This window comes from Ambystoma mexicanum, chromosome 1q, assembly GCF_040938575.1.
Source record: "Ambystoma mexicanum isolate Mex_15411 chromosome 1q, UKY_AmexF1_1, whole genome shotgun sequence".
Taxonomy (NCBI): domain Eukaryota; kingdom Metazoa; phylum Chordata; class Amphibia; order Caudata; family Ambystomatidae; genus Ambystoma; species Ambystoma mexicanum.
The window spans coordinates 1,451,651,503-1,451,675,986 of NC_090922.1; the positions used below are offsets into that span (position 1 = coordinate 1,451,651,503).

Below are 24,484 nucleotides of genomic sequence, written 5' to 3' on the forward strand. Positions count from 1 at the left end.
GCACTGGAGAGGAAGGTATATGGTCCACATACACATCTTAGTCATCTACAACAAATAGGTTTTAAGGCCTTTCTAAACGACAGATTATTTGGCAGGTTTTTCAATGCCAAAGGGAGGACAAGCTACACGTCCAAATGGTAGAGGAAGTCAAAGACATTGCTTATGACAGTTGGTTTGGATCACTCTTTTTGTGGTTTCCACAACGGATGGCTGATATGTTCAAATTCCATGGCACCCTGTTGGTGATGATCATGCTTAGACTGGATTCTGTGTAATTAGTTCAGCTATCTCACAATGAAAGAAGAATGCAAAGAAAGCCATAGGGATGAAGATCATGATTGATGTTGAATCAGGATGGAAAACCAAAGATCTAACAGATGAGGAAATCGGAGACTACATGAAGGCTATGTCTTGATATGGGCAAAATCTTCCTCGGGGCCAGCCCTTTGAGAGCAAAAATACCCAATTCAGCCCAAAATACAGGTTCTATTGTGCTGAGCAGTGATCTCATGCTAGTGACAAATGACACTTTCAAAGTTTTAGCATATTTATTCTAAGCAGTGAATTTCATATACATTTGGGATTCAAGTTAGAGAATATTACAAAGCATAAACCTTAGAGCAATGCAAAATATAGTGAAGCATGGAACTTAGATAAACATAGAGAAACAGAGAAATATAGAGAAATATAGAGAAACACAGTCTTACGTCCCTTTAATCAGCACTGGGAGACCCTTGGGCCCTCATAAGCTAGCTGTAAACAAGCCCCGCTCAGAGGACAATGCTGAAGGACACCGTCAGAGCCAATTCCGGGCACTTGACTGTGCACGAATCAAGTCCACAGGACGATCTCCCCCTCAGTCATGGGAGCATGGATATTTTATAATCTCGTGCTGTCAGTCACCATGACGCACAGTTCCAGAACTTTCCCTGTGCAAAATATGGGCTTGCTCATGGAAAAAACCCAACTCTGTTAATTTCCACTGCTCCGTCTGAGCCCCACCCTGGCTCCCATCTGCGAAAGCTCAGGAATGTCTTATCAGTGCCTTCCCAGAGAAAAGGAAGATTAGCTTGGGGCCAGGGCTACCGTTAGAAAGGCAGAATATTCAGATGGAAGCAGGGATGTATTAACCCCATCTGCAAGCTCTAAAAGGCATGCACTCATAGCTTAGTGTTTATAGCGCTTAAGACTGGCTATCTAAGCGCTATATGGGTGCCATGATGTTCCAAACACTCCAAAAATACCTATTAGCTACAGAGCTAGGGGCCCTCTCCCTGCCCGTCTATCAACAATGCATAATGTGACCTATTTCATACTAGGCCTGCATATTCCTTGTAGCTCACTACTGCATAATGGAAGTGCTACAACAGACTACTGTCAGCATTTTTAGCACATACTTTGAATACACTATTGGCTTTCAGCGGCTACTGCTGTCATCTAAAGCCCTGATTGGCAAGGTTGCAATTTCGTGTATCACTACAGGCTAGCATCCATGCACCTGAGGGAACGAAGTTCCTGTCCCCAAAGAACCACAAGATGTGGGGAAATTCATCCATTGCAGTTCAAGTGGACAGTGCATGATCATGACCTGGAACAAAGAGGAGCATGTGAAATCAGCTGGATGCCTGAAAGGAGTAATAAAGATATGGGCCTGTCTTGATATTGGGCAAATCTCCCTTGGGAGCAAAAATTACCCAATTCAGCCCAAAATACAGGATCTATTGTGCCAAGCAGTGAACTCATGCTAGTGACAAATGACATCTTCAATAAGTTTTAGTATTTTATTCTAAACAGTGAATTTCAGCAACATCTTGGGATTCAAGTTAGAGAAGATTACAAAGCACAAAACTTAGAGAAATGCAAAAGATAGAGAAACATAGAACTTAGAAAAAAAATAGAGAAACACAGTCTTACGCCCCTTCAATCAGCATTGGGAGACCCTGGCCCTCATAAGCTAGCTGTAACAAGCCCCGCTCAGAGGACAGCGCTGTAGGGTGCCGACAGAGCCACAAATTCCGGACACTTGATCTTGCTCGAACCAAGTCCACAGATCGATCTCCCACCTGAGTCATGTGGGCATGCATGTTTATAATCTCGTGCCGTCAGTCCATGACGCACAGTTCCAGAACTTTCCCTGTGCAAAATATAGGCTTGCTCATGGAAAAACCCAACTCTGTGAATTTCCACTGTGCTCCTTTTCTGTGCCCCTCCCTGCTTGGAGCCCATCTGCGCGAAAGCTCAGGAATGTCTTATCAGTGCCTTCCCAGAGAAAGGAAGATTAGTTTACGAAGCCATGCAGGGCTACAGTTAGAAAGGCAGAATATTCTAAGAGAAGCCGAGATGAATTAACCCCATGTGAGCAAGCTCTAAAAGGCATGCACTCACAGCTTAGTGTTCATAGCGCTTAAGATTGGCTAAGCGCTATATAGGTGCCATAATGTTCCAAACACTCCAATAATGTCCATTAGCTACAGAGCTGGGGCCTTCGCCCTGCCTGTCTATCTACAATGCATAATGTGACCTACCACCCCTACTAGGCCTGCATATTCCATTTAGCTCACTACTGCGTAATGGAAGTGCTACAACAGACTACTGTCAGCAGTTTTGGCACATACTTTGAATAAACTATTGGCTTTCAGCGGCTAATACTGTCATCTAAAGACCTGATTGGCAAATTTGCAATTTTGTGTATCACTACAGGGTCAGAAAAAAGCATTTCTTCAACAAAAAAAAAGATGTCTAGATGTGAAGGATGATGGCAAAGTGGTCGATGAATCACTCAGACGGGGGGGGTAGTGTAGAGAAGGCGCCATCTACCCCACCTCAACCATTGCTCTCATGTGGCTTATATATTGGGAACCAGAGTGTGAAGCACATGCAGTGCCATGATGCCTGCTCCCGAGGAGCCAGGTCAGGCCCAGCGTCCCCGGAAGCAGACTTCATACTCACCATGCAGGACCCAGCAAACTCCTATAGGGGCTCTTTGGACCTTGTCCTGGCGCCTTTTGCGCCAGGCTCATAAAAGGCATCTGTCCTGGCGCCAGGCTCATCATGGCAGAACATATGGTAATGCTTGGGTGAACTCACCTGAGGCAGACCATGCTGCATACTTGTAGTGATACACGAAATTGCAACCTTGCCAATCAGGGCTTTAGATGACAGCATTAGCCGCTGAAAGCCAATAGTGTATTCAAAGTATGTGCTAAAAATGCTGACAGTAGTCTGTTGTAGCACTTCCATTATGCAGTAGTGAGCTACAAGGAATATGCAGGCCTAGTATGAAATAGGTCAAATTAAGCATTGTTGATAGACAGGCAGGGAGGGCCCCTAGCTATGTAGCTAATAGGTATTTTTGGAGTGTTTGGAACATCATGGCACCTATATAGCGCTTAGATAGCCAGTCTTAAGCGCTATAAACACTAAGCTATGAGTGCATGCCTTTTAGAGCTTGCAGATGGGGTTAATACATCCCTGCTTCCCTTAGAATACTCAGCCTCACTAACGGTAGGCCTGGCTCCAAGCTAATCTTCCTTTTCTCTGGGAAGGTACTGATAAGACATTCCTCAGCCAGCGCAGATGGGAACCAAGGGAGGGGGTAGGAGCGAGCAGGGAGCATCTCAGAGAGAGCTGGGTTTTTTCCATGAACCAGCCTCACAGAGAAAGTTCTGGAACTATGCGTCATGGTGACTGACAGCAAGAGATTATAAAATATCCATGCACACATGGGATCAGGGGGAGATCGCCTGTGGACTTGATTCGTGCAGAAACAGGTGCCCGGCATTGGCTCATACGGTGTCCTTCAGCATTGTCCTCTGAGCGGGGCTTGTTTACAGCTAGCTTATGAGGGCCCAAAGTCTCCCCAGTGCTGCTTAAAGGGACGTAAGACTGTGTTTCTCTATGTTTCTCTATATTTCTCTATGTTTCTCTATGTTTATCTAAGTTCCATGTTTCACTATATTTTGCATTGCTCTTTGTTTTATGCTTTGTAATATTCTCTAACTTGAATACCAAATGTATATGAAATTCACTGCTTAGAATAAATATGCTAAAGCTTTGAGGGTGTCATTTGTCACTAGCATGAGATCACTGCTCAGCACAATAGAACCTGTATTTTGGGCTGAATTGGGTATTTTTGCTCTCAAAGGGCTGGCCCCGAGGAAGATTTTGCCCAATATCAAGACAATACTCACCAGAGGCAGACCATGCTGTCTGAAGCTCCATGCCAACTAAGGCTGGGGAGGAACTATTTTCTTTCAGGAACTCTTTTCTTACTCGGGTGGGGCCAGTGGAAGAACACTCACCTGAAGCTCTTCCAAGTCTATTTAAACCACGCCCGGATGGCCACACGTGCTTCGCGTTATTCTGCATCTGCAGCAGGACGCTCACCGAGTCGGCTCCTGCATCCTGGCTCCTGCCACGCCCGCCAGCACCTGGAACACCTGCAAGGCGAGAAAGGCAAGCATTAGGACATTACTTACCTTCATCCAGCATCCGGATTCTTCACTCCGTCGATCCTGCAAAAGAAAGTCAAGGGTAAGAAACGCATCTCATCGCTCGCTGCAGCGCCGCTTCCACTTACCTTCACGTGGCGCTGTCTAGCTCTTTAGCGGTCATAGGCGACATCAGCCGCATCCCAGCACCTACGGAAAAGAAAGACAATAGTTAGAAGCGCTCCGCTTCTCACGCTGCCGCGCCGCTTCCACTTACCTTCACGTGGCGCCGGCAATCTTTTCAGCGCCCATAGGCGACATCGGTCGCATTCAAGACCTACGGAGAAAAAGGACAAAACAAGGTGAGCAACAAACTAATTGCAAAAGGACAGATTATTCACCTGAATTTTGTTGGGACCTCAGTTCCCTTTTTGGGTCGGAGCGGCTTTTCTGGCTTTTCCGTACCCCGGCCCCTATGGGGAAATAAGACACACTCATTAAGGTGTCGGAGCAAACCACTACGGCACACCTTCATTAAAAGTACTCACCTGAGCTTACCTCGGCGAATCCATTCCTCCACACGGATTCCTCACCTAGTCCCTGAAAATTAAACAAAGGCCAAGGGACAAATAAGACTTGATCTTTTGAACTATATACTTACGGCAGCATTTTGGTAAAGACAAGCAGACATCGAACCCTCGCCAAATCCGAGATCCAGTGATGTAACTGAAATCTACGCGCCCCTGCATCAGAAGCAGGATGGAGAGCTCGTCCATACAGAAATTAAGGTGAGAGTCTGCGGAAGGCACAGCTAGGGTGAGAAGGGGGGAAGAAGGGGGGAATCTCGCACACAATCTAGCAGACAGTTAACTCCCTTTTCCCATCTACAGAAGGATTATTCTACGGGCCAGACAGACGAGGTTTGGGGGTCCACTCCAGTCCATCTTCCAAGCACTACGCTTTACCGTGGAAGAAGTTGTAGCAGTCCAGAACGGGTCGGCGCCTCCGTGGGAATCAGGTGAGCATTACAGCCAGTGAAAATACCAAGGAGAATCCTGGAAGCAAGGTTCCCATTGAGAAAGTCATACATCAGTATGATGGCCATTTGAATGGCATACCAGAAGTGTGAAAATGAGCACAGGCAGATTGGTGACGTCACACAAAGCAAGACTGACGCACCCAGAAGAGATGAGACGAGAACATAAAAGTAACATTTCGGGAACAAGATGAAGATGTTTATGTTACAGAAATAATGAAGCTATGAAGTTATTTTACAGATGCAGAGAAAAGCAAGCAGACAAGGCTATCTATGTAGTAAATAGGTTGCAGCATACGCCAATGTGTATGTATACGAGTGAGTGAACTACGGATGATTCCACTACGCATTGTAGCAGAGCTGGACCAGAAAAAGGAAGGCTTTTCCAGTGTGTCGCAGTCAAAAAGCAATTGAATTACAGGAGTGAATCAAAGAAGGGAGGCTGGATCAGCCCCAAGAAGCCAAGACCACTTTGGGCCAGAACGATCAGACGGTAGCTACAAACGTGTGAAAGAACAAACTCCTGTTCAGAAGACATGCTATGGCCAAGACCAACCCACCAGCACCTGGAGGCCAGTCTGTGTGCTGCTGGCACAGGTGGTAAAGTACTGACAAATGTAAGGGTGCCAACCAATTGCCTAATATCATAACTGTAGTAAAGTTGACCTTAGAAAGTCTGCCGAATAGCGCAACTGTGGTCTAGCTGAATTTAGTAGTGTGCCAAATATCACCACTGTGCTAAAGTTTAAATTTAGAAAGAATTTAAAAGTGTGCCTAATTTAGCATCACTGTACCAAGGTTGAAATTAGAAAGCGTACCCAATACCATCACTGTCGAATAGTTTACTAAGTGTTCCCAAATGGCATCACTATAGTATAGTTTAACTTAGAAAGTGTGCCCAACTAGCGTCACTGTGGTACAGTCGAATCCCAACATTACAACCAAACCCCAACTCCACCCTAACTACGTCATGAGGCCCCCCCCCCCCCCCCAGCAAGGTCTACACAAAGATCTTCACTCTGGCATGCCTCCCTCCCCTCTCCCTAATTCCCCTCCCCTCCAACCCCAAACCATTCCACCAGGCTCACCCCACCCCCTATCCAACTCGCAAGCCAGAAGAAGCCTCCCATCCCACCATCCACCAGGCTCTCACCCCACCCCCTATCCAAACATCAAGCCAAAAGGAGCCCGATGGCGAGCCAACCATCCTAATACCCCTGTCCCTCCCATCCCCTCCATCCACCGCCCCCCCTATCAAGCCATCACTGCCAGCCCTTCCAGCGTATAGCCCGCCCACCCACCCTCCCTCCCAGACATACCAAGCCCCGCCGCCGCCACCTCCCCTTTCCCCACTTCAACTCCCTCCACCATCCTCCACCGACCTTGCACCTTTCCCTCCCTAAATGCTGCACATCTCGCCCTGGCAAGAAAAGTGGCCACATCCCCATCACCATCAGACCCCCAACCCTCTCCCACACACCAATTGCAATAAAAACCCTGGAAAAAAAGGAAACGGTCCTGGTCTCCTTCAATCTCCCATCACTCCTCACCCCTCCTGTCTCGACCCACCCCCTCATCTCTCAACCTCGAACATCACCACCCTCCTCCCCTTCCTCACCCTATTTCGAACCCCTCTCCCTTGACTTTTCTCCAAACACAACTAGAACCCCTAACCCCCCACCCTTCAACCCAGAATCCCCATCCCCAAATCCATCTTCCCAACCTCACACACCCATCCAACCCTACCCCACCCTCCCCATACCCACCTCCTCCACTGCCCGCCTACTCTTCCCACCATCCATCGATCGATCTATCAACCCCCCCCTGATTCCACTCACTCCCCACCACCCCCGCTGCCTCTCCTAGCCACCAACTCCTCCCAACCACCACCCCTACAACCTCCATATCATTCCCCATACCAAAGATGCATCCTCTTTAATGCCCGATCTGTAGCAAAAGAACAGACAGCATCTTTGACCTCCTTGCCTCAGACAAACCAGACCTAGTCTTTATCACAGAAACCTGGCTCTCCGACGACTTTGCCCCTATCGCCCATGAAGCCTTCCCCCCAGACTACGCCCTCATCCCACTCAACCGACCCGGAGGAGTAGCAATTGTTTTCAAATCACACTTCTCCACCTCAGACTGCCAGATCATCCCTTCCTGCAAATCACTTCTCGTCAAAGTATCCCTGACCCCAACGTTCTCTCACAGCTTCCTAATCATCTACAGACCTCCTGGCTATGACACACAATTCTCAAGCAACCTCTGTGATTCGATAGCCACCATACAAATAAACCATCCCAACCTCACTCTTCTAGGAGACTTCACATCTGGCTAGACATTCCCACCAACCCTATGACTCACTCACTAGTTGACTGCCTAGATGCGCTTAACCTCTGCCCCCAGATAAACAGCCCAACCCACTCTAATGGACACACCCTTGATGCCATCTTTAGCTCCCACGACCAGATTATCTAATTGCCCCCCCCCCCCACACCCCCATCATCTGGTCCGATCACTTCATTGTACCTTTCACCATTTGCTCACCCGCTCCATTCTAGATTCAGAACCCCCAAATCAATGCAAATGCTGGAAGAAACTAATAATCCTCCCGGACCTTGCCGACTCATGATTCAATTCCTCCTTAATCCCACTCCACCCCTACCACCTTTCCCGTCACCCCCCCACCTGCTCTAGAAACTGCAACCCAACCCACCTTGACTCGTTCACACCAATATCAAAAGACCAATTGCTCAAACTTCTCTCCACCCAGAAACCATCCGGCTCCCCCCTAGACCTCTGCCCCGCCTCAACCCTCAAAGAAATATTCGCATCTACCTGCCCAGGAGAGCACGCAAGAACCCTCATAAAGGACTCCTCTCCTCAGGAATTTTCCCCGACACCTCCAAAACTGCTCATGTCAAGCCTCTTCTAAAAAAAAAAAACTCCCGACCCCAAAAACTACTGCCCGATCTCAAACACCAGATTACTTGCTAAACTATCAATCAAACTGCATACTCCCAACTAACTGCCTTTGTCGAAGCCAACAATCTCCTAGACCCTGCACAATCAGGCTTCAGACCTCACCACAGAACCAAAACCACTGACCTCAATCTGGGATGACCTTAAAATCACTGCAGACTCTGCGGGATGTGCTGCACTAATCCTCCTTGACCTCTCCGCCACCCTTGATAGAATCAACCACTCGATCCTCCTCAACCGCCTCCACTCCCTAGGAATCCGTGGAAACGCTCTGAAGTGGATAGCATCCTTCCTCAACAATAGGAAACAAATAACCCTCCTCTCCTCCTTTGCCCCCGCCGCCAGACCAGTCAATACCGGAGTTCCACAAGGAGCATGCCCATCAGCCCTCCTGTTAAACCTATATATGTCCATCCTCCCAGGAATAATCCGCTCGCAGTGTCCTGTGCTATAACTACACCGATGACCCCCAACTGATCCTATAACTCCTCAACTCAAAATCCAACTGTCAGCCCGACCTCGCTGCCTGCCTCCTTGACATTGATCGCTGGATGACCACAAACCACCTCCTCTTAAACCCTACCAAAACTGAAATCATGGTGTGCTGCAACACCGAGCTTCTCCCCCACCCTCTACCATGGCCATCATCCATGGGCAATCCACCAACCACCTCAACCACAGTAAAAAACCTTGAATGCACTCTCGACTCCGACCTAACCCTCTCTTGCCAAATCAACATCTCTAAATCCTGTCATTACCACCGCAAAAATCTTAGACGCATTTTTCCATACCTCTCCTTTCCCAACTGTGCAATCTATTGTAATGTCAAGACTGGACTATGCCAACTCCCTCTACCTCGGGGTCCAACATACCACCTCATTAAACTACAGAGAGCACAGAATGCTGCAACCAAACTGCTTCTAGCACTTGGCCCAAGAGATCACACCTCTCAGAACTCTCCACTGGCTGCCAGTTGGACGAAGGGTGACTTTCAAAACCTTATGCATCTCCCCCCGAGCAATGCATAAAACCGGACCTCTATACCTACAGGACAAGCTAAAACCCTATCACCCACCGCAAACTCTAAGATCAAGCTCTGCCCTCCTCCTAGTGATACCAAAGCCCAACTCAGCCAGGTTAGAAGGATCATCACTATCAGCCTTAGCCCCCACTCTGTGGAACTCGCTCCCACCCCACATTCGACTCACGAAGACTACATATCTTTCCGCAAACTACTGAAAATGTGGCTCTTCCATTAAAGAATTGACGCTTAGAACAAACAGAATAAATAACCACAATAAATAGTAACCCAAGGTTACTGAACAAAGAGAAAAGGGAGTCAAGACTAAAACTGATAGGGTAACTAAAACAGATAGACTGAGTGAAACGGACGGAACAGAGAGCGGGCTGGAGCAGAAGGAACAGAACAGACAGAGTGGGATGGAGCAGACGGAACAGATAGAGCGGACGGAGTGAATAGAATGGATGGAATTGATAGAACTGGTGGAGCAGAAGGAACAAGATCGAACAGATGAAATGGATAGAGTGGAGGGAACGGATAGAGTTGAATGGAACCGGTGGAGTGAATAGAACAGATGGAACTGATGGAGCAGAAGGAACGGGATCGAAGGGATGAAATGGGTGGAACAGAGGGAATCAATGGAACCGGATCAAACAGATTAAGTGGACGGAACGGATTAAGTGGACAGAACTGCTGAATTAGACAGAACAGATGAAGTGGATGGGAAAGATGGAGCGAATGCAATTGCACTGTGTGGATCAAGGAGATGAGTAGATGGGGAATGATTGGATGGAAGGGATGAGTGGATGAATGAAGAGAGTGGACGGGGGGGTGAGTGGATGGAACAGATCGACTGGACTGAACAAACAGATCGAGTGAATGGAGCGGTTTGGAACAGATCGAGAATGGAACAGATGGAAGTTATGGAGTGGATAGAAGGGACAGAGTAGATGGAACGGATGAAGTGGATGGAACGGACAGAGTGGATGAACAGATAGTAGAAGAGTGGATGGATCAGATGAAGAAAATGGAACGGATGAAGAGAATGGAACAAACTAAGAATGGAACGAATGAAGTGGACGAACAGATGAAGTTGATGGAACAATGGAACAAATGAGGTGGATGGAACAGATAGTGTGGATGGTACGGGTAGTGTGGATGGTACGAGTAGAGTGGATGGATGAACAGACGAAGCGAATGAAACCGACAAAGCGAACGGAACCGGCAAAGTAAATGGAACGGATGAAATAAATGAACAGATGAAGTGGATGGAACGAATGCGATAGAAATGATGTGGGATGGAACGGATGAAGTGGATGGATGTTGTGGATAAACGGACGGAGTAGATAGATGGTTGGAGTGGATTAATGGATGGATGCAAGTTATAGATCAATAGAGTAGATGGAATGGAGTGGATGAATTGGACAGAGCAGACAGTGGATAGAATGGATGGAACAGATAAGCAGATTGAACAGATGGAACGACTGCCATGTACCTATATCCCCATGTTACCCAATCCAGCCCCTCGTTTTATATACCACACGAGCTGCACATATCTGCTGCGCCCACGCACCATACGACATTTTCTCTCTCTGATTTGAACTGCGGTTCCCGAGGACGTTCAACCTACCAGCGCTTTGAGGTCATACCAATGATACATAAGGTGCTATATAAATGCCAAGTACCATAACATTTGCTTCCAAAGACTATTTATGAATAAAAATGTAGACTTTTATAAAATGTTGCTGTTTAAAAGTTGGGAATGGAAATGGCAAAGAATCAGGGATTACAAGGAAAGTATCCACGATGCCAATTTTTATACTTCCATCCCTTATAAGCCGCACCTCATTCATACTCAAAATTACCATATTAGAAGGGCGAAACAATGTCTCACGGATTGCAAAGTTGGAGTGCTATGCTCCACACAAAATATGTAACCTGTGTATATAATTTGCTAAGAGATTTGCACTGTATAAATGTACCGTTTGTGGCAAAATCGGATTTTGGCTAAAATAACTGGGAGGTTTTTGAACATTGTAAACTCACTAAATCTGCCTTCCTGCTTTCAAATCCAACCAGTTGAGCGAGGTGTAGACTAGCACCCCTGACCAATCCCATGGGTTAGAGGTGTGCTTAGCTAAGCCTGCCCAGCCATATACTTTGATGAGGTCACTAAACATTATAAATAAGAGTCCCTGACAAAACTCTAGACAGACACTCTTCCTGAACCACTGAAGGGCCAAAAATCCCAAACTAAAAGGGGACTGCAAGTTTAATCCCTACCCCATAGAAATCCATAGTCTACCTTGTCTTGCATGTGTCCATATGCCACTAAGACATCCTTATCCTTAATTCTGATAACTTGTTAAAACTGTCAAAATTCTGTGTTCTGATCTTCAAGCCTTGGCACCACTTTTCTCTTCATTTCGGTCTTATTTAGGTCATAAGCGATATTGCGTTTAAATACATTAATTTTCCCCAAAGAAAAAGGGGCGCACTGCGTGATGGGTTACAACTGCAGCGTAACTTTTATATTCATGGGTGGTGTTCCTCTTTTTTCTTAGCCATTAAATCTAGTTTAAGTAAGATTTGCCTTTCACTTTTAAAACAGATTTTTTTCATTGCTATATTTTCCTAAAAACAAACCTACCTTCCAAATCTCTCAATTCACCAGCTACCCCCATTCTTTCACTTCTGTAATATTCCTGAAATATACCTCTACCCCCAGACTAAAAACCGCATCACGATTTGCAATATTCCATCATTTTTAAAAAAAAATGTAGACAGAAATTGAAAGGAAATGCCACTTTTACACGTGTCATTTGGCTGCAATTTGTTTTAAACTTTCCATTCATATGCTCTTGGTAATCCATGGCTGGTGATTGTTCGTGTCTATGCATTGTTGCATTAGTGAGAAATTGTATTTACCTTAAAGTTTTAACTGCACATGAATTATTTGTCCGTTCCCGAGTGTCATTTCATTGCAAGGGGTTTAAAATCCGTTTTCCACTCTCATTTGGTAAAGAAAGGTCGGATTTGGATTCCATTTTCTGCCTCTTATTCCCAATTACCTGCTGTGTCTTTCTATCCATTCGGAATTGATCATTTGCGGGTTGCAGGAACATTGCAAGGGGAAATCCTAACTCGGGTGCCATCTTTCCTAAATCAAAAAGTGCTCCCATTCCCTGGTGTTTTGTATATGTTCCATTAGAAAGTTAAACTAAGTGCATTGCTTATTCTCATTGTAATTATCACCCCATTGGTGAATGCTGCCCCATATTAAAAATTGTCTGATTTATTTTGAATTTTAAAAAATACCAAACAGCCTGGTTAATGTTGCATTGTGACCCAGGGTATTTGAAAAGGGGGTGTGATACGAGTTGTGTACCATCTCAAATTGAATCTGTATAAAATGAGAAAAGCATCTCAGCTGTGCGCTACATACTTGTCACGAAAAGCATCTAGGCACTTGCGTTAACCTGCACTTGCGTTAACCTACTGAGCTATCTCACATAAATTTAGAGTTCGAAGCATGGAGGAAAATGCTGAACCAGCCAGGCCTTGCGAACTGAGTGAACCAGCATGCTTGCGAGGGGTTAACTGCGAAGGCCCTTTTTGAGACAAACATCTAGTACTGCTTGAAAATGAGGTTTCCCTGGCGGTAATCAGTGAGTGTTTGGAGAGTTTACCGCTTGGGAAATGCCGAAGGGAGCAGAAAGCAGCAGGAAACGTGGGCTGGTTGTTTCTGCAGGCACTCCGGAAGTTGCATGAGAAGGAATTGCTTAAAGACGCACAAATTCGAAATTAACTGATATTACCCTGCTCCATGAGCAACAAATTATGAGGGAAACCCTGGAATCCTCCGTTAAGCGGGCTGATCAGATGGAGGGTGTCCGGTCAATTGGTCAACAAACTGGTCGACTGCAATTTGGTGGACACCATTTGGTCGAATGCCAAATGGTCAAATTTTTTTTTTTTTTTTATATATATGTTTTGTGGGTTTTCGTGTGGGGGAAAAAAAAAGAAAAAAGGGGGTTAGGGGGACCCCCCCAAAAAAACCAACAAAGGGGTAAAAAAAAAAAAACGACCATTTGGCATTCGACCAAATGGTGTCGACCAATTGTCCTGTCGACCAAATGTTTTCGACCAATTGACTGGTAACCCAGATGGAGGATAGATGTGCCTCTTTAGCTGTGCGCACAAGCGCAGACAGTGGCGAGGCAATCCGTCAAAGATAACAAATCGAGCATTAATTAGGAAAGATACATGGGATCCAAATTTGTGGTCTGGCGAGGTTAGCGATAGTGAATCCGAACAGACATTTGACTGGGACGAACCAGTTGAAATCAGAATTGCAGAGCTAGACTGTTCCGAGGAAGAGGAGCTGGAATGTGCTCCAAAGAAATATGTTATCCAGTGCGGCCATTAATCACTAACAAATCAAAAGGCCAAGCTGGCGGTGGAAACATTCAGAATACTAGAATTGTCCGCAATTATACACAGAGCTTTTAGACATTGCCAAGTTGTTTAGACAAAGAGCAGGTGAACCAATTTTGAAGTGGTTTTTGAGTGTAGGATACCGGCAGCGATGGCATCTTCTTAACCCCAGAAGAATTATTGAAGATGGGTTCAATCACTACTAATGTAATGCTGGGACAGATGTTGCACAGCGTGCTAGGGCAGCAAGGGTCGCATTCCTTGTTCAATTGGTTTCAGACAGCATGAATAACTTTGTATGCCAGTCCAATGGATATGGAGGAAGTGTGGGGGCCCTGGAACTCCCTGCCCCAAGCGACAGAGCAGCTTAGAGAGATGGGGTTACAGTGCACAATGTACAGTGCAAATTTTGCAGGATCCAATATGGAGTGTATGGCAGGGATGCACGCGTGCTTATTGCGAAATGCCCCTGGTCACATGAAAGGAGCATTGCTTTCATTGCTGGGTCCAGCGCAAGGTAAAGCAATTGGTGAGGTCGCACTGTTACTGGGGCAATTAGAAGGGCTGGATGTGCGCAAAGCCGCACGCCTAGTGGCTGCGAGTAATGATTCAGAGAAAAAGCTTGGCAAAAATGCAAAGTCTAAAGAGAAAGCTGACACCATTCAAGTTATACGCAGGCAAATGCGGGCAGACCTGAAAAAAGCAGGCATTGCGAATGAAGAGACAGTAGATCCACACCTGTGCTGCTTGAGAAATGGAAAAAATTACAGAAGCAGGGGCCAGCGAAAACTAACCCTACTGCACCCCCTGAGGAAGAGGTGTTGAAGCCCAAAGTGCGGGCAAAAGTGTACCCTGACTTGGCAAAGCACAAATGTGAGGTCCCAGACCCCATTTTTGATTGAAGGGCTGGCTCGGTCTTTGAGGTACAGTTAATAAAGAGAACCAGTCCCAGAGACAGACACCCTTTTGTGCCACTTACACTGTATTTGAATGACAAAGTGAAACAGGTTTTGGCTCTATTAGACACAGGAGCTGAGGTACCATTCTGAATGGCAATCCCAATAAATTATCTGGTCCCATAGTTTTGTTCAATGGTTATGGGGGAGCAGAAACTGTTGCAAAAGCCTTTAATGTAAAGATTTCAATTTGCGAGGAATTGCCCTGCACAGCAAATGTCCCGATTGCAGACATACCCGAGTACATACTAGGGATGGATGTGTTGTTGGGAAAATAGGGACAACAGATTTGGGTGAACGTGTTTGGCAATCGACAAATCCAAGTAAGAGTAGTCAACCGTGTGATGGTTGGACATGCAAAATGGTCCCGCTTGCATTTACCTCCTCCTGCTGAGCCAGTGTGCATGAAACAGTACAGGCTGCCAAGAGGGCACAAGGAGATTGGTGAAACTATGGAGTCATTGGCAAAAGCCAGCATAATGAGGCTGGCAGTCAGTCCATTCAACTCTCCGGTCAGGCCCATCCGTCGGCCAGAGGGGGCGTGGCACGAATTGATTTGTGCCTTGAACAAGAAGGTGCCACCTTTAGCCATGGCGGTGCCAGACATCATTACTCTGTTTGAAAACCTCACGAGAGAAGTGGGTGAATGGCATGTGGGGTCCTTGACTTGGCCAATGCATTTTTCTCCATTGATATTGACGCTGAATCATAAGACCAATTTGCTATAACTTGGGGAGACAGACAATTTACGTTTACTAAATTGCCCCAGTAATATTTGCAGAGTCCCACTCTGTGTCATGGATTCATTGCCAGACTTGAAGATGGTGCAGTTGGATGATGTGTATGTTGCCCACTATATCGACATTATGCTAACCAGTGCTGAGAGAACATGTGGAAAAGCTGGTGAAAAGTTGATCACACAGGCAAAACCTGGGGTGGGCCATAAATCCCAAGAAAGTACAGGGGCCCGCTCAAGAAGTGAAATTAGGTGCAATCTGGTCCGTTTCAAATTCCTGAACCTGTAATTGACATGATTCAGCAGATGACTCCACCAGCAAATAAAGAGGCATAAAGATTCATTGGGTTAATGGGTTTTTGGAGAAATCACACCTCATTTAAGCCCGATACTGAAAACAATCTACAAAGTCACCAGAAAGAAACATGATTTTACATGGGGCCTAGATCAACAGTCTGCCTTTCAGCAGGCTAAGGACGCTTTGCAGAATTACATTACGCTGGGCCCCATGACGAAAACTGATACTTTTGAACTGGAAATTCTTGTCTACAATGATGTTGCTGTGTGGAGTTTATGGCAAAAGCAAGGACAGAAACTAGTGCTGCAAGGCTTTCGGTCAAGAAAACTCACAGAACCTATGGCAAGATATACTCTGCTTGAAAAACAAGTTGCTGGAGTGTACTGGGCACTAGTTGAGACTGAAAGACTCACAGGCGAGCAACCAGTGACAATTTGCACACAAATTCCGATCATGGGCTGGGTGCGCAACACTGCTGCGAGCGGAAAGAGTGGCAGGGCACAAGACGGCACTCATGTCACATGGAAATGGGATTTACAGCAACGTGCAAAAGCTGGCCGCACTGGGGTTTCCAGACTGCAACAAATGCTAGCGGCAGTGGATCTGGAAGCAATGCCTGAACCAAGCACCCCAGTTGCGTTGCCAGAATCTCCTTTCAAAGTTGCGCCTATGATATGCTGACGGAGGAAGAACAGAATTCTGCATGGTTCACAGACTGCACGGCAGTGTATGATAAAGGGCAAAGACACTGGCAAGCTGTTGCATTCCAGCCCCACCGAGAAACACTGCTGACGAGAGGTGTGGGAGGATCCAGTCAATATGCTGAACTGCAGGCTGTGGCCTCCGTGATTGAACAGGTGAAAGACCGCATACATATACACGGACAGTTGGGCCACATATCAAGGCCTGAAGCATTGAGCACCGGCATGGGGAAGAGACGGCTGGCAGATCAAAAACACTGATCTGGGGAGGGCTGGATATCATGGGAAGAGATGTGGCACAAAGCTGAGATGCAAAATATGCATTGGGCATGTCGATGCACACATGCCCCGACACCTCACTGGCTGCATTGTTTAATAACAAAGTGGATCAAATGGAAAATATTCACCCAGTGACAACACCTGAAGAAGGTGAGGTATTGCAAGGAATGGCGGACTGGGCACATCAAACCTCAGGGCATCTAGGAACCTATGAATGGGCTAAGAGGAGACAATTGCCCATTACCATGGATCATGCCAAGCAAGCTGCCTCCCAATGTTCTGTGTGCTGCGAAGTGAAGCACTATCAACTGGAGAGGAAGCCTCAAGGCCCTTTGAGAAAAGGTGAAAGAGCTACTAGCGTATGGCAAGTGGACTACATTGGCCCTTTGCTGCCCAAAAATGGGAAGCATTGTGTTGACCATGGTAGACACATATTCTGAAGTGCGGTTAGCCTATCCAGTCGCCCATGCAGATCAATGGGCTACCTTGCAAGGAATGGAATACCACATCAGGCACTATGGCATTCCAGATGAAATTCAATCAGATCAAGGCAGCCATTTTGACGGACATAATGTGCAGAACTGGGCGCTAGAGCAAGGCATCAAATGGACACTGTACACCAGTAGGTATCCTGAAGCTTCTGCTCCTGGTGGAACACAGAAACGCGCTGCTCAAGCAACAGAAAAAGAAACTGACTAAAACACACTTTCAAGGGGTGGTCCAAACACCTGGCACAAGCACTGTTTGAACTGAACAATCGTCCGTTGGGAAACCGGCAGACACCCTTTGTGGATTCCACTTGCTCACTTGTCAGTCTCACAAAGACTCTGATTGTGTGGAAAACAGACAAAGAAGCAAAGATGCCTGTACAAGCTACTGCAGGCAGCATTGGACTTGATCTATCTACCTATGAAGATGTGATACCGGCGGGGCAAACCAAAGCCATATTGCTGGATATTGGCATCAAATTGCCGGCTGGCACTTATGGACGCATTGCTGAACGATCCAGCCTGGCGAAAAGGCATTGACATTTTGTGGGGTGTGGTTGATCCAGATTACCAAGGGACTGTTTCGGTACTTTTACATAATGCTGGTGAATCTGAGGTACCATTAAACAAATATGACCGAATTGCACAATTGATTTGTGAGCAAGCAGTTGTTCCCCCAAGTGATTGAAAGTAAACAAGCCCCAGACGCCATGCAGAGGTGTGAGGGAAGGCTTCGGTAGCACAGGGGAAAAAGGTGCGAGTTCACCATCCAAACAAAAAGCCTGATGCTGGAAGTGTTGAGTCAAGGTGTTGGAAGTACTCATGGTACTATTCCAGAATTCTGACATGCTAGGCTCACACCACAAACAGTGCTACATGACGGGGATGGGACCTGCCTTGCTTTGGGTACTCCTGACCTGCCAAGCAAACCCTTTCTCTGCAAAGAATGGTTTGATGCAAGACGACGCTACATGGACTGAGAATCACATGCACTACACCCGATGCTCCAGTCCTGTGTGATAACAATCGCAGCGCAACCTGCGAGAAAAGCGCTACAAATGAGTATCCATATGAAACTGCTAAAGTACTGGCTTGGCACATTGTCGGACACCCTTTTGTCACTGACCCACATTGGTGCTTATGAAATCCTAGGCCCAAATGTTTCAGTGAATGGATCCAACAATTTGTTTGAGGTTTCGTGTTTTTTCTGCCCCAAGTACTGCAGCGAGTGTACTCGCCAAGATTTTGTGGACTATAACTTGACTAAATGCATTTCCTACAATTGTGCAACAAAACAGCCACTGCCGGATGGTAGTATGGTGTTTGCATCTAAAACTTATATTGTATATGACAGGCATGCCACCTGGAGAATTGTGTTCTTTAAATCACAAAAGGTAGACACTGTGCACATGCTAGATTTTCCAGTGTTAAGACATTTAAATTGTAGGCCCGTAAAGCACACCTCCATTATTACACAAGTACACTAGATATATATTTGTCATAAGGCAAGGTTTAATTATTACAACCAAGCTGCTACAAATGGGAGTCAATTCGTGTGGCCCATCACCAAATTGCACGTAGCTAGGGGGCTAGATTAATTGATTGCAGGAGCAGCGGAGTGGGACCGGGAGCTTTAAACGCATTTGACATAGACACTGTGCGCATTATGTTAGCCACCATGGGTTCCGATGCCAGTTCTGCCATAAAACTTCTGGTTCAGTGGGGCCCATTGATAAGCCCTACCCCGCGAAACACTGCTAAAGTATTGGCAACCATTGGAGATGGCAGAATTTTAGCTATGAAGACATCTTTTCTGCCATAGGGCAGGTCAAGAAGACTGCAAAAGAACTGGCCTGGCAGCAATTAACTGATTATACATTATTGGTTGTGGAAATCAACAAATATAATAAATTAGAGCCATAGCATAAACCCTCCACTATTTCGCACAGACACAGAATGCATTTTATGGCAAACTGTAAAATCAGCTCCAAGTGGGGGGAGACTATCCGCAACACACTGGCACACAGAGCTAGATCCCAGCAAACATATGGATTAAACAGCTTGCTTTTGATTGCATGAATAACACGCCACACTTCAATGCAAGTTAGTAGAACTGCTTATGCCTTAGAAATATGGTGCTCCTTCAGTTTTGCCTATGAAAATAAATGGCTCCTGGTGGGTTCCACAAATACGAGGGGAATGGTTAGACTGCCAAAACTACACCATCCAGTGACACCTGCATGACCTGGATCAGGGTAAACTGGGAGGATTCCAGACCCATGCATGCATCCCATAGCTGAGGAATGTACCTGGATGCAGTACCATATTAATGGGACTGACATTTTCCAGATAGACCAGCATTAAGGCCTGTATAGTTACTAATCATTCCTTGCTGGTTAATTATAGATTGCTGGGGAACCCTCAAGTATTTTGCGTAGATCAGGCCGTGACTTTGACATTGTTAGGCTGATTTCCCTAATGCCAATTGCTATAGTTTTGTTTGGACTCTTGCGCAGAATGACTTTGCTCTATAATAGAATGATTGCGCTAGAAAAACGTTTGATCGGCCTACAGCACACCGTACATGCTTCTAGATCCTGGAACTGAGTCAGCATTTTCAGGCCTCACTTCGAAACAGATAGAATGTCATGTAAAGCATCTAGGCACTTGCATTAACCTACTGAGCTATCTAGCATATATTTAGAGCGTATTCGAAGCGTGGAGTAAAATGCTGAACCAGCCAAGCCTCACGAACTGAGTGAGCTAGTATGCTTGCTACGGCCCTTTGAGCCAAACATCTAGTTCTGAAAGAAGCCCTGCGCAGTCTTTAGGAGCCAGGCACAGCCTTTCTCCAATGCACCCTGCAAGTCAGGTGCACCGATAGCACAGGAATGTAGAAGGCACTTCCCAAAACAACGTACACAGAGCCTGGGAGCCAAGACTGGCAGTGTCTAGTTGTAAGGCAAAAACATATTTTGCAGCATAGAAGGTTGGCCTAGAAGATTCTTGAAGAGCTGGTACGTCTCATTAGGGGCTGCATGTCAATCATTATGAGATCTTTACCTGGGGCCGTTGGGGTGGGGTAAGAGGTTGGGGACTCTTCCTGGGTTGTTTGAGAGAAGCATGCACCTAGAGAAACAGCACCTGGACAACCAGCCATCACTAGAGAGCAGAGGCTCCAGTCATCACATTCCCACTCGTGTGCAGGCTTCAGGGGCTAGGCCTGTCCTGGAGCGGTGCCGGGTACTGAGTGGCATGGGTCCAGAGTGATTCTATCATATCGGCATCAACGATTCCTAGGAGCGTAAGAATAATTGCATAATCATGTGACCGATATTACTCAGCTTGCACTTTAATTCCCATACTATTGAAAACTGCTGCTTGATTCTAATTAGTTTATGTAGTAAATAAATGCTAGCATAAAATCTTCTGAGCGAGTGGCTTTCTTCCAGACGGAGTTCATCGTGTCTCGCATAGGTTCTTACTTGTGAGGGGAGGGTGATTATGAGTTATATTGCACTACCCAAGGGGGGGGGGTGCGGTTTCCCCTTTTCACTACAATACTAGGCCAAGACCAAGGTGTGGGTCGCCTGACCCTTAAGATATAGATGTTTAAAAGAATGGGTGACAAAGCACAGCCCTGCAGCAAAGATGGCACAAGCTAGAGATAAAAAGTCAGGCATGAGAGGTTTTGGGTTCCATCTGCGAAAACCAGGCTAACACTTGAATGAAATTCAAGTCCGAGCCAGTAGGGTCGGGTGGTCCAGTGTCAAAAGCCACCGAGTGGTCAAGTATAATCAGGGTGCCAAGCCCCATCCCCAAAGCCAAGTCATCATGGACAGAAACCAAAACCCTGTGCCCGGCCAGGCCTAAAACCTGACTGAGCAGGGTCAAAAGTTTAGAGATGGAAAAATCAAAGACTCGGAACTTCATTATATATATATATATTTTTTTTTTTTTTTTTTAAAGAGACTAGTAGCAGAGATAGGGTGGAAATTCACGTAGGGTCCAACGAAGGCTTTTTCAAAAGAGAATCAACAGTTGCAACCTTAAGTGGGATGCAACCAGCCTGGCAGGAGGCATTAACAGCCGTTGTGATCTCCCTCAGTAACTCGGAAGAAATATCCTTCATTACTGCTAATGGGATCACATTCGCCTGAGCCACCGACTTCCATTTTTTGGATGGCCTCCAGAAAGCACCTTCACTTGCTGTTATATGAACCGCCAGGCTTACTACATAGGTGCTTAATGGGCAAGTCCTTTCTGATCAAACTTCAACTGCTATGCGTTGATATGGTTATAACTATAGTAACATTTTGTATACCATCTTTGGCCACGAATTAAGGTTTTAAAAGTGGTTCCCCCACCCTCCCTCAGAAACCATATCAAACCAGTCTTTCTCACGGCCGACATCAACTGCCAGATCACAAGGCTACCTTGGTATTTTAACCACATGCACCTGAAGGTGATGAGACTGGTTTGTTGTACACTGAAAATGAAACTACTTTGTTGGAAAGCCAACAGTCCCGATTATTTCAGTGCCTGCATGTACACACCGATTTAAAAAAAAGATTATACTTTTGAGCTCCATGTGCAGTAGCAGATGCAGTTAACACATGTACCCAACTCTCGGAAAGGGCAGACTACTTTGAAAGAGCCTGGCCTTTCTGCAAGAAGGACATTTTTCTAGCACTGGAATGAGACCATAAGATCACAAAGATCAAATGGTCACTTGACAGTGCAGCCCTTGCGCGCCCACCAATAGCATGCAGACTTCAAGCCTCCCATAGGTTAATTAGCCATGGCCACTTGACCCATTCACAGTACCAGAAATAAAGCACACATTTAACAAGACACTTTTATTGATGGCAATATGGAAGTCATCGCAAAAACAGCTTAGTGAATATCCCCTTCGGATGGATGTCCAAACTTCACACAATATGCTGACCACTGCAATTGAAACAATACTCAGTTAAAATATGCAACAACAATACACGAAGACAAGTAGTCTGATCAGTACTCAATATTATCTGGCAATGAGCTAAACGGTCTTCTTCAGATTCCAAATGTCATCGTTTAATTCAGTAGCAGAACTGGACATGGTTATCATCAGCAGAAGATATCTTACATGAGGAGGTGCTCATGTTGAGTATTCCCTCCTAGGAAGCAAATGCATGAAAATCACTCACCTGCAAGCTGCAGTGTTTGTAACTGGCTGGATGTCAACTAGGCCACCACCAGCAGTTAGTCTGTAGAGAAAAAATGGTACATTAGTGAAGTGCTCACTGTGGCGTCTGACAAATGTAACAGACAACCGTCTTCTTCAGTTGCCAAGTTGTCATCTCTTAACATTCAGTAGCAGAACTGGACAAAGTTCTCATCAGCAGAAAACGTGTCACTGAGCCCCAAAATACCACCCCAAACACAAGGCGTTTCCTAGGAGAGCAGGGGATTGTGGGACCAGGGGTGGACACTTGGACTGTAGCAAGCCATGAACGCTGCAGTAGCGATTACATGTTTATTAAACTAGCATGTAGTGAAGTTACTTAATTGCTAGTGTGCACTAGGCAAGAATACCAACTATTCTGAACAGCGCTTTGTAAGCTTGAGAATAAAAGGTGCAACATACGTTAGATTAGAAATATGCAAAAGTGGGGTCAGACGAGCATAACAAGAGCCAAGTGGTAGAATGCTTAGTGTTGGGGGAAAAAGGCGAATACATTTACACTAAAAGACCAGGGGCCTGCTCGCCTAGGGTTGGGATAACGTTCTCTAGCTTTAAGGCTATACTTACATTTTCCTACAACTTGTGCTGCATAATTTTCGTTGCCATGCAAAGCACCCTGTACTGAGAAACACCTGCAAGAAAAAAATGCACGTCACTGAATATAAGTAAAATACTGTATTTTAAACATTTGGCATTTATAGTTTACATACACTCATTGCATCTCAAATCGCCATTTTTAATCACAAACGTTGAAGTTATTAACAACTTCAAACACTAACAACCAAACCGTCTTCACATCTAGGATTATATTGAGGCAAAATACTAGAGAGAAAGGGCAATGTAGTCAGAGGAACTGTGACAATCCTATCACCGGCAGATAGATTATGAGACCACAACAACCTAAGGTTAGCATTTTACCACACAGTGCCTGCTGATGGAGTAAGAGTGGGCACATAGTAGCACGATAATGCCCCCCGCCCCTCACCTGCCACAATCGGAGACGAAGCCCAACCACAGAAAGGCCACTGGAGTAAAACGCGAGAATCCCGTACTTATGACAGATTCCTGCCAAACAGTATTTTTGCTGGGGGCTCGGCGGAAAAGTGTGTAAATCACCTCCTTAAATAGATGCATCTCAGACGTGGCGAACAGCCAATAGGGCACACTACACAACGTTAACTGGACGCACTTGAGCACCGAGACAGGCACTTGACCTCACCTTCAAATCATGATTTGGATTCCATAGTTCCCTTCATCCTTCAAGCCTCGTGGGCGAGGAGTGCCGCTAGGAGAGAGCAGAAAGAAGTGTAAGGCGGTGGGACCTAAAGGGAGTCTGTACAGCACTAATTAAAGCTTCCAAGTGTTCAGCTCTCCAAGGTTGTTTCCACAGTGGATTCAGATTTAATCCGCAATAAAGAGTTTCATCACGTGGTACACTCGGAACCAGAACTAATAGCGGTGTTTAAACATAACAGCTGCTACCAATGAATGAGCGCGCTCTCCAATTTACCCGTTTGCTAGAGAAGGCAGTTTCTTCTTGGCAGTTACAGCAGGTTTCAGTTTATGATGTAAAAAAAAAAAGACAATGAAAAAGTCGTCGTCGTATGGGCTCGCCTGCATCGAAGGGGCAAAACAGACCCGAACAGGCAGCCCCCACCCACTTGACTTCCTGAAGCCCGCTGCTCCCCTTTACCCAATTAAAAGGCATGAAGTCACCCTAAGTGCTGCATTCAGTGTTTAAGGACATCTCTGCCCTCCTCCAATCAAGATAACAATAGAGCAGAGTGGCAGTGGGGACTGGAGTAGAGTGGATGGGTGGGTGGGGTAGAGAGGTGGTAGGTGAAGAAAGGCAATCTCGGGAGGAAAAGAACCTCCACACACACCCTGCCG

The 24,484-nt window shown here is 46.0% G+C and overlaps 1 long non-coding RNA gene and 4 other non-coding genes across 5 annotated transcripts in view; all 5 read right to left on the minus strand.

Moving 5' to 3' along the window:
- Positions 1 to 539: 539 nt before the first annotated feature.
- LOC138549397 (uncharacterized) overlaps positions 540 to 24,484 on the minus strand; it is a 42,222-nt gene continuing 18,277 nt past the window's right edge. Inside the window, exon 2 of the long non-coding RNA XR_011293184.1 lies at positions 540 to 614. This is a non-coding gene — a long non-coding RNA (uncharacterized lncRNA). The remainder of the gene's footprint in view (positions 615 to 24,484) is intronic.
- On the minus strand, positions 21,982 to 22,111 carry LOC138565468 (small nucleolar RNA SNORA35). The gene has a single exon (XR_011301333.1). It is a non-coding gene; the product is annotated as a small nucleolar RNA SNORA35 (small nucleolar RNA).
- Positions 22,418 to 22,486, minus strand: LOC138565413 (small nucleolar RNA SNORD38). Its single transcript, XR_011301296.1, has one exon. It is a non-coding gene; the product is annotated as a small nucleolar RNA SNORD38 (small nucleolar RNA).
- LOC138565412 (small nucleolar RNA SNORD38) lies at positions 22,686 to 22,757 on the minus strand. Its single transcript, XR_011301295.1, has one exon. It is a non-coding gene; the product is annotated as a small nucleolar RNA SNORD38 (small nucleolar RNA).
- On the minus strand, positions 23,952 to 24,025 carry LOC138565393 (small nucleolar RNA SNORD55/SNORD39). The gene has a single exon (XR_011301279.1). It is a non-coding gene; the product is annotated as a small nucleolar RNA SNORD55/SNORD39 (small nucleolar RNA).